This window comes from Thermobia domestica, chromosome 4 (assembly GCF_964235325.1).
Source record: "Thermobia domestica chromosome 4, izTheDome1.hap1.1, whole genome shotgun sequence".
NCBI classification, from domain to species: Eukaryota; Metazoa; Arthropoda; class Insecta; order Zygentoma; family Lepismatidae; genus Thermobia; species Thermobia domestica.
This window is the reverse complement of record NC_137457.1, coordinates 318132730-318145531: the sequence shown is the minus strand read 5'-3', so window position 1 is coordinate 318145531 and position 12802 is coordinate 318132730. Positions and strand designations below refer to the sequence as shown.

At 33.2% G+C, this 12802-nt stretch overlaps 1 protein-coding gene across 4 annotated transcripts in view; it reads right to left on the bottom strand.

Moving 5' to 3' along the window:
- LOC145684355 (phospholipid scramblase 1-like) overlaps nt 1–12802 on the bottom strand; it is a 99642-nt gene that overhangs the window by 22040 nt on the left and 64800 nt on the right. Inside the window, exons 9-10 of one of the 4 annotated variants that reach the window (XR_014131280.1) lie at nt 12045–12084; nt 8454–9386 (exon numbers count right to left, since the gene is read on the bottom strand). The exons of 1 other annotated variant lie outside the window; for it this stretch is intronic. The gene's annotated coding sequence lies outside the window, so the exon portion shown is untranslated. Of the gene's footprint in view, nt 1–8453; nt 9387–10180; nt 12085–12802 lie in introns of those variants that run through there. 2 more of the 4 variants (XM_081756577.1, XM_081756576.1) reach the window with 2 other exon arrangements.

The following is a 12802-nucleotide window of genomic DNA, read 5'->3' as shown; positions in this document are numbered from 1 at the left end:
TTTCCGGAATTTAGATTTCAATTGTCATTCAAGGTGGAGAATATTGAAGAAAGACGGTGCATAAGATCACGAGAAGCATAGCATCTCCTCTAAAATTTCAAGTTTCTTGTTTAAGTGCAAAGCGTATGCGTTATTTTACGCGTTAGTGATAATCATCGATTAGTAAGGTAGAATAAAATCTAAGACACAAGTATTCAAAGTTTCCATTGCTACATTACAGTCCATTACCGTCTAAATTCAGTTAATGGCGAAAATTTAGGAACATAAGCATATACATCAGGTAATGTGTAAATAGACATGTCAGATTAGTAAATTTAACTAATAACGTCATGAAGTTAGATACCAACAAGATTTTATATATATATATATATATATATATATATATATATATATATATATATATATATATATATATATATATATATATATATATATATATATCCAGGCGCGGATCCAAGAGGTAGGCTATAGGTGCTATAGCCTCCCTTGACGCTCAGGTATACACTGGATAAGATGGGCTTCAATCTTGCTTTGCACTGGATAAAGCGGCAAACTATGGTGGTTTAGCCCATCCCTTGATCATATCCTGGATCCGCCAATATATATATATATTTTATATATATAAAATTTTCAATTCTTTCAATTCTGAATTCTTTATGAGAGTTATTTGACGCCCCCAAAACTTGCCGTCGAATGCAAATGCATGTATTGCACATACGGTAGAGCCGACCATGAAATATAAACAAAATTGCTAATTATTTTCAAAAATAAATAAATAAATAAATAAAATGCACATATGAATTTTCACCGTCTAATAAACTACCCTTATTTTTAGGGGTAAGAAGAACATTAAAATCCTGTAGGAAACATAAAAATCTCAGGTTTATACAGTGAAACCTGTTAACTTGGCCACCTCCCTAAGTTGGCCACCTGCTTATCTTGGCCTGGTTCGTCTTGAACCTGAATTTTCCCATAAGACATTCATTACTCATTACTCTGTAAGTTGGCCACCTGTCTATCTTGGAAGTTGGCCGCATTGAAGCAATGTTTATCCTGTGTTGCTATTGATAAATTTACCTGTGTATCTTGGCCACGCGAATACGTTTTGATATTTTTCTTAACTTAAAACAGATTAGGGGGGAAAAAGGAAAGAGAAAGAAAGAAAGAAGAAAGAAAGAAAGCTCTGTAACATATGAGATGCATGGAATAAATCGTGAGTGGGAACCCTTCGCCCCTGGTGGGGGGGAGAATATTCATGAAACTATAGGCTTATGTCTAATTATATTGGAATATATTATCCATTTCTTAATTTCGAACATACTAGGTTCGATCGAAATGAGAAAACTTTTTATCGGACTTCTGAAAAAAAATTAAAATAAATACATGACCGTGTTTATTTCATATAGAATTCCCAGTCACGACCCCCTTTTCAGTTTTATTAAAAATAGAAGAAGAAGAGAAGAGAAAATTGGCATAAAAGAGAAGAAAAATAGGGAAAGTAAGAGGATGAAAAAAAGGCACTGTTACTGGATAATTTTGAGAAATATGGTAAAGGAAAGTGAATAATTATGGAATTGGGATCATTTCCAATAGCTAGTGGGTGAATGTTTGGTATTAAGGTGATCAAAGGTAGACACATGTTAACCCATACATCCCAGACCTAGATCCATTTAACCCCAACTACCGAATTATCCCAATCTAGCTCTGAGATAGATGAGAAAGTTTAATTTAACCGTTTATTCAATATTTCCAGAAGTTCTAGACTAATATCCAATATTTGAAAAATAAACGACGAAGTTGATGGCATGTTAGAATCGACCACAGAAAAAAAATCAGAGCAACACACGTTTGTCGAAGATTCTGACTCTCCAAGTTCTCCCATGATGATCGTTCGTTCAGGTTACTTCGGTCCTTTTTGCTTCCTTCATAGAGCCAACTTAAATTAAGTTAGTATTGACATTCAACGACTTTAATTGCCAACTACCATTAACTATAGTAACTCACCCATATATATATCAAAAGAATCGGTGCACTTAATACTAAACCTACATTTCACTCACACTCACATTCATACAGGACAGTGTATACTTCAGGTTACATTTAGTTGAATTAAACTAACCTAACTACATTTCTATAGACATTTATTACATTTCAATAAAAGAAAACTTAGTTTGACATAACAGGAAAAATTTGATACATGAAAAAAGATTGTTTCATAAGCATGCACAGAAATCTGCTACTTTCAACAATATCAAATAACACATTTCTCTTTCTAGAGATATTAAAAGTTGGATTACATTAAAAAAAATAATATTCGACAAAAGACGAAAGACAAAAAATAAAGGAAAAAAAAAGAAAATTCAAAGGTCAACATATTTAGGATTCAGTGCAATGAATACATATCATTGTGAAAAAAATGTAATTGGTTAATCATTCTAAAAAAAAGAAAAAAAAACACTTTAGTAGCATTTTATTGAGTCTCTGTCCCAAGAGGAGAAATTTCGACAATTTTATGAGTCTTTGTTCTCACGTCGATAATAACTCCTTTTTCAACTCTCTTTATTCACTATGATTGGTGTCCATGAGAGTATTTAATCGTTTGTCTTAACGACAGACAAAAAATTTAGTTCCTTCGTATTATATATATATATATATATATATATATATATATATATATATATATATATATATATATATATATATATATATATATATATATATATAATTTCTCATTTCGTCACTTGACGCACTTGATATAAAATTTCAAAATTTATTAAGATTTAAAAAAAAATATTATCGGATCCAATCACAGACATTGAGAACTTATTTCCATTATACTATATCTAAATGGAGCTATGTCTTTTGACCTATCTAGGTCCTGTATTCACATTACTAAATTATTAACCAAACTCAGTTCAACTTAAGTTCACTAAATTTTTATTTCCAGTATAGATCGTGGAGTCAAGAGATTGTAGTCACTGAACGGACGAAAGCCAAATAGTTATGTTTCCAGTCGTAGGGGAGGATTTGTTTCATAGATTGCTGATAGAAGGATTCGTTGGTGGGGCGCACTGTTTTGTAGCTTACTGATTTCACTATGATCTCGCAAAATAACTTTGGATGAGGATTAGGGTTATTTTTACTTTTCTTACGACCTGCTACTTGTTCTATTTACATGCAGTATTTAACATGATATTCAACTTTAATAATCACAAACATCAATAACAACTCAATAAGGTGTCATTTATTACAATTTACGCGGTAATACTGTATATCACAAATAATTGGTCAGTGTCGGGTGTAAAAAATCTATGGCAACCTAAAACAACCAGGGTAAATACCGAGCCTTTTACATACATACTCGTATATATATATATATATATATATATATATTCATATTACTCAATATAATAAATTTCACTTTAATATTCATCTTAGTATTTCGTCGACATTTAAATTCTACATAACCTTTTTATATTCAATAAATATTCACATTTTATTGGCTCAAAGACAAAACAAAAACCCTGACTAACAAAAATCTTTTTCTCTTCTTATAAGGTTGCGACATTGAAACTTTATATATATAAACCCGATAATTAATAATAATTCTCAATTTACTAAGATCCGCGTATAAAGAAATAATTGGTGTTATTTAATAAGTTGACATAAGAGGTGGAAATACAACAAATAGAGCAGGCACGTAACTTTCAAAATATGTAAGTACATATATAGATGTATATACAGAGAAAAAAAATCAATGTTATTCGAAACTAGTGGGCCCAAACTACTAATACATACACCATATAACCAATCAATAGAAAGAAAACCAGAAATCAGTAATCAGCGGGTATAAGTTGTACGATCAATGAATAACAAGTAAGTTTCTGGAAATCTGAAATCATAGTGTACATTCTCGTCAGCCCCTTCCCATGGTGGGTTGAATATCGCGAAAATGGTCCTGAGTTGTGCTGAAACACCTCCACGAATTGTATCCCTCGATGTCTCAGTTAGTACATACGATCGAAATAAGTGATATGAATATTGTATGTTTTCATGAGTTTCAAAACCGGGGGGGGAGGTTGAAATTTAAAAAAATCTCGAAGCAAGAAGGAAGAAAGAGTCAAGAGAGAGAAAGCGGCGCCAACGAAAGGAGAAAGATTAAAGTACTACTCACTACACAGAAAAGTGATCGAATTTAAATATATAACAACTCATAGCCAAAAATATTCACATATGCCGAAAGAGGGTGGTTTACTTAAATACGTAAACTAGGAGGGGGTCCTGCTGCCAAGGATGCAAGTCTGTGTCCATCAGATCCCAATCCCACAAGAGTTTGCTTGTAAGATTGAAATCCGAGCCCCGTATCCGGCCCAGACCAGCAGGATAAAAGGAGAGGGGGAAGGGACCAGGTAACTGCGTCCCCAATTTTGAAATCTCTAAGTAAAAAAAATATATTCGACCCCTCAGAAGAACTAAGAAGGTTCAAGGACAGTAAAGAAACTAGAGTAAAAGTAATAGCTAAGATATCCCTAATTAGTAATTTGCCAAAATTAAAAAAAATTAAATAAACTGAATTTTGGATCGGTGATTTCAATGACCAAACATCACCGATGGCTACCCTGCGCAGACATGCCAAAGTCTGGGACGTCGTTAATTTCCATCAACTAATTAAACTGAGAAAAGAAACGAAAATACTTAAGAGGGTCATGGGTCGACGTCCGGGTACGCGAATGACATAAATATTAATTTAGTAGCGGTTGATTTAATCGGATAGTCCGAACTGGGCTGTTAGCTATATGAACACTGCACAATAAATAAGGTAAACGACGAAAAGAAAAAAATCTCGGAGAGTCAATGAATGTTAAAGGTACAGATGACCGAAACCTGTACTTTTCGATGATCACAGGATATAGCAGTTAGTTTTCTTAATTATCATTTCTGTCAACCTTTAGAAGTAATTCCCACATGATGCTACCCTATCTGTTGAAAGGCTTAAGATCCGGGGCTGTTAGTATGAGGTACTTAAATGCGAAGTAACATACAATTCCCAACTACACTTTACTATCCAAATAGCAAACTCGGTTGGATGAATATACTGGTGTAGAAGTCAAAACGCGAGAGATGTTTAGTAAACATATTCATATTCTCACTATATAACATACACTAGGCCTATCCATTTAAATATAGGTGTCATATCATCTCATTCACTTCACATTATAATCGTATTATTATTATATCGTTACATTTAATTATTATTTACTCATTTTCGCGCGAAGTAATATTTTACAGACACCCTATTTCATACATTTTACACACAGGCCATACACATATTTATATTACACACTAATAAATATATAATTATCACAATCTATCACGCTCAAACTACTACACGATAACATTCATCGAACCACGGACTCTTTGTTTCGAAGCACCCAAATCGTATTTACTTCGCAGTTAAAAAAAATCATACGTGTATTTCTGAAAGTTAAATTGTCAACGATGAATTTATTTCTGATTTGCTGATAAAACTAAAGCAACAATGGAAATTTTCTACAGCCACGGAAAAAGAGAATTTAAAACTACATTTTGAAACAAATAGTAGCAGCATATGGACTTTACCTCTATTAAGAAAATAGGCATTCTTTATTTCAGTGGATACTTCGATTACTACTTGACCTAGCGAGCTGTAATTTTCAGAACTACGAGATCTCATGCTATCTTATATGAATGTATACTCATCTGAACCGAAAACCATGTCCACGGGATATAATTTAGAAATAAGGGGCCAAAATCAAACAAACTAAATCACTAACTCGTGCAATGACGTAATGTCAACAAACAATTGACTACCGAAAACGGACACAATGGCGCTGTAGTGGAGGCATAATTTACCGTGTACTGAAATATATACTTGTACTTATTAATCAGAAATCTAATATTTACTCTCGTTTAGTGTGCTTTGAGTTAGACAAATGGTATTAAACTAACGCATGTGAACTAAACTGTCCTAATAGTAGAAATCACGCACTCACTCAGAACTACTAACTACACACACCACTATAAATACTACACATAAATACTAACTAAACAAACACCATTTAATTACATGCATATTAAAGGCAAGCACCTTTAAACATATTACTCCTTGTCGGTATATAGAGTTGGCTCTATTAAACTTTAGGGGGCAAAATGAGAAGAGTTAACCCTAGGTCTAACTGACCTGACCTTTAGAACAGGTTTACTAAAGATTGATGCCCTGGGGGCACCTGAACGAGGTTTATTGAGGGACCGTTCCCCTGAGAGGGGAAAAGGCCCTAAAACAAACAATAACTAACCCATTCCCCCGCTAGAAATGGTTCAATTTGGAAAGAGAAATAGGAGACCCTTTTTGTTAAATTAAGCTGCCATTCCGAAAGTTAACATTGCAACTATGAAACCTACTGTGTACATGCAATTACTGATTTAAAAAAAAGAAATCACATTTACAATATACACTATAGAATGTACGAAACCAGGTCGTATTTCCCTAATCCCTAACTGAATTTTACTGTTTGAAAGAAAAGGAAAGTAAAATCACTCTTATAAACTGTCTATGCTTCGGCTTGGATGATGAGCAATATGGCGTCTGAAAAGCTGGTTCCTATTTCTCCTTTATTTTACAGTTCACTTGACGAAAAATGGAAGTTTGTCAGCTCCTAAATCATTGTCAGTCTTTAACTATTAAATTACATTAAATTTTACCTGGACTTAATAAAAACGTCCGTCCTTTTAAGCGGAAATTGAACAATGGATGAACAGTGGTGTTCCTCTTAATGTGTCTTCGATTATTATAATAACATTGCGCCGAAAACGACAAGGGTTGGAAAATTCCACCAATCAGGACGAAACCTTTATCCGCGGAAATTACAAAACAAATAGAAATTTGGCAAATCCAGATAAAACCGGATCTGAAAGTGACTATGGACTAGTGAGTGGGGGTGAGGGAAAGATTAGGTACCTGACTGAATTCTACATTGGTCTGAAATTAAGAAAATTTATATCCAATGACGGAATTATTTTTTGGTTTTGACGTCGGCCTGATAAACCTTGTTACTATTCAACTTGTATATGCGAAAATGGGACCTACACTTAATCAAAATATAAATAAATATATATTATTCAGTGGGAATATGGTTACTAATGAAACCTTTCGATTCATTACATTTAACCCGAAGTAAAGAGAGTAAATAAACTGTGTAACTAAACCGAAATCGAATAAAAAAAATTTACTAGGCACAGGGTGCGTAAAAAAAAGTTGCCACTACTTTCAACTGTAATGGTACATTACAAACTCTTTCGTATTCCCGTATGAGAGCCAAATGTTCTGTGTTTGTTACTGGACACAGAGAAACATAGATCCCCACGATTTGTTCTTGGAGGTCAATGGCCAGAACACTACCCTGACAAAGGGGTGGTGAAGAGAGTGGCGAATAAGAAAACGCACGTACAGGAATTCAGGAAATGGTCGTACGTATTTGTTTATCCTGTCTGTTTTGGTAAAACCATTAGCTATATCGGCTCCTTTCATCAGTGGGAAGCTTTAGTAATTCCGGAAAATTCTCAAGGTTAAATCTAACCATCTCAATTGTGATTTATTGGCACCTGACGGCTTGTCGAAAGGTAGCGGAGGTTTTCAAGTATGAATTCCCTTAAGATTTTCTCGAAACATCTTTTGCTTCAAGGGAAACACTTGTAGCTCATTAACAAGAGGTAGTTACTACAAAATTAGAATGTGCATATGTGAAAAAAAAACCGTCTAGGATGAACCACCGTGATTAAATTTGTTATTAGTTACTGCTTTGCTACTTTTCGAAAGGTCTTTACAGAATCACTGCCGAAAAAAAATCATATAAACTGCATATAAATTATTGAATTTATAATTTCGCTTTTCTTGTTTTCAATCTGAATAATTCAGTGTGCTACAATATCAATTTCAGTAAACTGCGTACATATGTTTCTATTTTATGGTTGTGTGATTGTGTTTTCCGTCCGAATAATTCAGTGTACCAGACTAGTTTTCAGGAAGAAAAAGGCACATATATTAAATATACTGTAGTATTTTTTCTAGTAATGTGTATTATGATTTCTCTATATACATTATTTAAAAGTAGCTGTCATGATATTGCTTATTACAATTTTATAACCATGTAATACTAGAAATCCTATTCTAAAAATACACCAATCACTTATTTTCTGTAAGTTGGCCACTTTTCAATGGAACCGATGGTGGCCAACATAGACAGGTTTCACTGTAATTTGCTCCAGATATGCGAGGCAGTATGGCTTCTAGGCAAATGTACATGCATCAAGACTGGCAGCCATCCAAATATATATATATATATATATATATATATATATATATATATATATATATATATATATATATATATATATATATATATATATATATATATATATTTGCCATATAGGGGCCATGAATTATTTTTCCATGATCATCATACTTCCTTCTTCGCCTTCATCGGTCGTAAGAAACAAAGATTTAAACTTGTGATCATCTTTAATACTGAAACACAGGTTTATAATAAAACACTCATACATAATACAAAAGTAACTATCTTGCGACTGTCTTCAATATTAACAACACAGTACCATAATAAAACACTTCATACAAAATACAAAAGTAACTACCTTATGACCATTTTCAATACAAACAACACAGACAACACGGTTATACAAACACTTCATACAAAATACAAAAGTAACTGCCTTATGACCATCTTCAATACAAACAACACAGTTATACAATAAAACACGTCACACAAAATACAAAAGTATCTTATGACAATCTTCAATATAAACAACACAGTATCTCAATAAAACACTTCATACAAAATACAAAAGTAACTGCTTTATGACCCTTTTTAATATAAACAAACACAATATCACAATAAAACACTTCATACAACATACAAAAGTAACTACCTTATGACCATTTTCAATATAAACAAACACAGTATCACAATAAAACACTTCATACAACATACAAAAGTAACTACCTTATGACCATTTTCAATACTAACAACACAATATCACAACAAAACACTTCATACTAAATACAGAAGTAACTTACCTTAGAACCAACTTCAATGCTAACAAAACAGTATCACAATAGAACATTTCATACAAAATAGAGCAATAATTGATATATAATATCATGTAGTTCAAAAAATCTAGAATAAAATGTTCAAAACAGGTCACATAATACATACAATATTTAAAATTTTGCAAATCTTTTTTTTTAAAAAAATTCTTTAAATAAAAGGCTTATTTTGGTGTACACTATTTTCTGTGGCTTTCACCAGCAGTTTATCCAAGTAGTCCTCCTCCTGTAATAATAATAATAATTATAATAATAATAATAATAATAATAATAATAATAATAAATTGTATGATTTAGTGCATTATAGTCGGGATGTTATGAGTAATTAAAATTCTATTTAAGTCGACTACAACTATTTCACCAACTGACCAAATATCTGGACAAACACTAAACCAGTACATTAAATACAGAAGACCCAAGGTTTACGGCGGGATTCGAACATGGATTGCTCAGTTGCCAGTCATATATTTTACCTCCATGCCAAACAATAATGTTATTTTGTGGAACAGTTATCTTTTTCTATGTGGTGTGCGATGTTGCCACATCGTCATAGTTTTAGTAGGTCCTATTTCCAAAAATAATCCCCAGACGTTTAATATCATATTAGAATAAGATGATGGGTTTTGTTTTATAATATTATTATTTTTATTAGTGTTGGTGTGGTAGTATAGTGATAGAGTGTGATTTATGATTTGATTTTTTTTGTAGGGTATGCTATTTGTAATGCAATAAATTGTATATTTTTAAAAAAAATAAGGCCGGGCGATAAGCCCTTGCAACTTTATCATAAATAAGGCTGTAATTATTTTATAAATTATTTGGTAAATTTTTGCTAACATAATGCTATTAGTTTTTATAACCTTTCCTTAAACTTATTTAAGAATTGTAAAATGGAATAAGATAGAAAACATATAATGATGATGATTGTTTATTTATATAAGCTATATATATAACAAGAGGGATTTGTTGATTATTATTGCTTATTTGCTAAGCTAGGGTTAAATTTTGTGTGTTATAAAAGTTAGTTTAATAGAGTTTATGTTAAAAATATTGTATTTTTGTTTAGGCGTAATCTGATATACAATGTTGGTTTGGCAATATATATTGTCCTAATCCTAGGTAATCATTACAATATAATGTTTTCGTCTTCTTTATCTCCAGCAGCAACCCCTCCTTGAGCACGGGCACGAGTTTTAGAACACCCGATGTATACCGGGTATATGGAAAGTCCGGCGACATGGATAAACTCCATTAAGAGTAAATGAACAGAGTGGAAAGTTATTGGGAATAAGTGGTCTCAAAACGAAAATGATTGGTTTCTTTTTCCAGTCGCACTAGTCATTTGGACTCCACACAGGTAAGTAAGATGCCCTGTTAAAATGGAAAAGCAGCGATGCTAATTTAGTAGGTTGTTCGCTTGGGCCCTCACCATACAAACAATACAGCATTGTTAAGAGACTGATTTCAGGTGTTCTTGGTTGCATATTTTCGAAATACACTGAACTCTAGCCATAAGGCATTGTCAACGGGGTTACGCTTGGCAACAATGTAGGAAAAATGAACGACGTTTATATCGCGATCACGAGTCATGACCTACATATAGCACAAAGTAAACGCTAGCTGCTGTCGGCCCTGGTAGCCGAGTGGGCTAGTGCAACAGACTAGTAAGGAAAATCGTTGTTGGCGTGGGTTTAAGTCTTGCGTTGGGAAAGTTTTTGTTATTATTTTTAAAATTTTTTATAATACTTCTTTCGTGAAAATAAGATTAAAATAATATTCAAAAAGTGATTTAACGATTATTTTTTAAAATTTTCATTAAACTTCTTTCATTAAAATAAGTTTGCCCTTGTACTTATACAGACCATAGCAAAAGTAGTAGTAGTAGTAGTAGTAATAATAATAATAATAATAATAATAATAATAATAATAATAGTAGTAGGAACGGATTAGAATGCAATTCAGCATTCGTTTCCGTGCGATGTTGCCAAACCTAATGCCTTCTGGCTAGGGCTGAGTGTATTTCGAAAATATGCTTCTTGGTTCCTCTGATATAACAATATGTGAGTTTCCCGTATTATTTTTGCGTGTTCTTTCATTTTGTTCAACCAGACTGCGAAACTAGAAATGTTGCCTATTTTTCACTTAACATAGGGCGTCTTATTAGTATGGACTCAAAATGGCTGGTGGGGTTGGAAAAACCGCACTACTTGGAAATTCCTATTTCTAACAACTTTCTTCTCTATTTATTCGTATCTCTACTCACAACAGAGTTGAGCTATGACCCCCAACTTTTGATACACCCGGTATAGCACATGTAAATTCAGGCTTTTTGTAAGGTATATTATAGACTTTTAGTCAAGCGGCTACAGCATCATCCCTATTTATCCTTTGATCATGGTTCATATCTCCTTTTTTTAACAATAAAGCAGCCTTTCAAACGGTACCATTTGCATTTTCCTACCATGTCCATGTGGCGGGAAATTTTGAGAAAAATCGAGATTTTGCTGATTTCTTTCAAATTTTGAGCCCCTCTGGACCCCCTGTGTTAATGCAGAGATGTGAAAATCAACTGAAAAATACTAAAGAATGTACTAAATGTGTGCACAAAATTTTCTAGCTTCTATCTTGAATAGTAAAGGCGGGAAAAATATTTACCAATGATCCCCAAAATGCCCTAGATTCCCAAAAAAAGACCCTGATCTCAGGTAAAAAAAAAATCCTGAGACATCCCTATTTGTCCTAGGGTCATGTTTTGTACCTCATTTTCTTTAGAATAGACCTGCCTTTCAGACGGTACCATTCACATGTCTCCATCATGTATCTAAGGCGGGAAAATCGCGGAGAAAGGGATATTTTGGTTTAAAAAAATATCAATTTTCTTTACCTGTTTGCCCTTCTGGATACCCCTCTGTTAACGCAGAGATCTGAAAAAAAAAAAAATGTGGTAAATACTACTAGGTGGACTGAATGTTTTTTTTGCGAAACTTCAATCTTGTAGGTGCAAAAGTAAGCCCGTCAAAAATAATAAAATAGGCCTAGCAAAAAAAATGAAAGTTACGACTTACGTCTCGACGCAAAAAGGCGTGAAACCATACGTGACGTGTTCTACAATGTCTCTAGACTTTTAAAAAACGAAGTAAAAACTTTATTGGTTCTTTTTAAATCGAAAAATAAAGACACTACTTTAGTATCTAAAAAATAGGTACTAAAACTTCAAAGGGACAGTGGAATCTTTCTTAAGAGACGCCTCCATAATACGAACAGATTTTAGTGTCCTGGCAAAAATATCTGACGAAGCAATATTTCATCATTATTGGCTAATGAACCTCCAAAACACGTATTATTGACCAGTTGACAATCTGCATTGGCTACGTCAAGTGGAATGACAGCGTCCGCGGAGTGCAAATATGTAATGTGGAGTAGTAGGAGAGCATATGATTGGACTATTTTTCACTGTAGGCGTATTAGATCCTAGAAAGTAAGCCGACTTACTAAGTAACAATATTCCACTGATGTTAGAAGGCATACCTATGGAAACTAGAAGGAAAATGTGGTTTCAACACAAATCCTGTCCAATCCACAGTGCACGACTCACATGGTCCATCTTAAAGAAATGTCTTTTCGTCTGAGATTCGAAGAAGA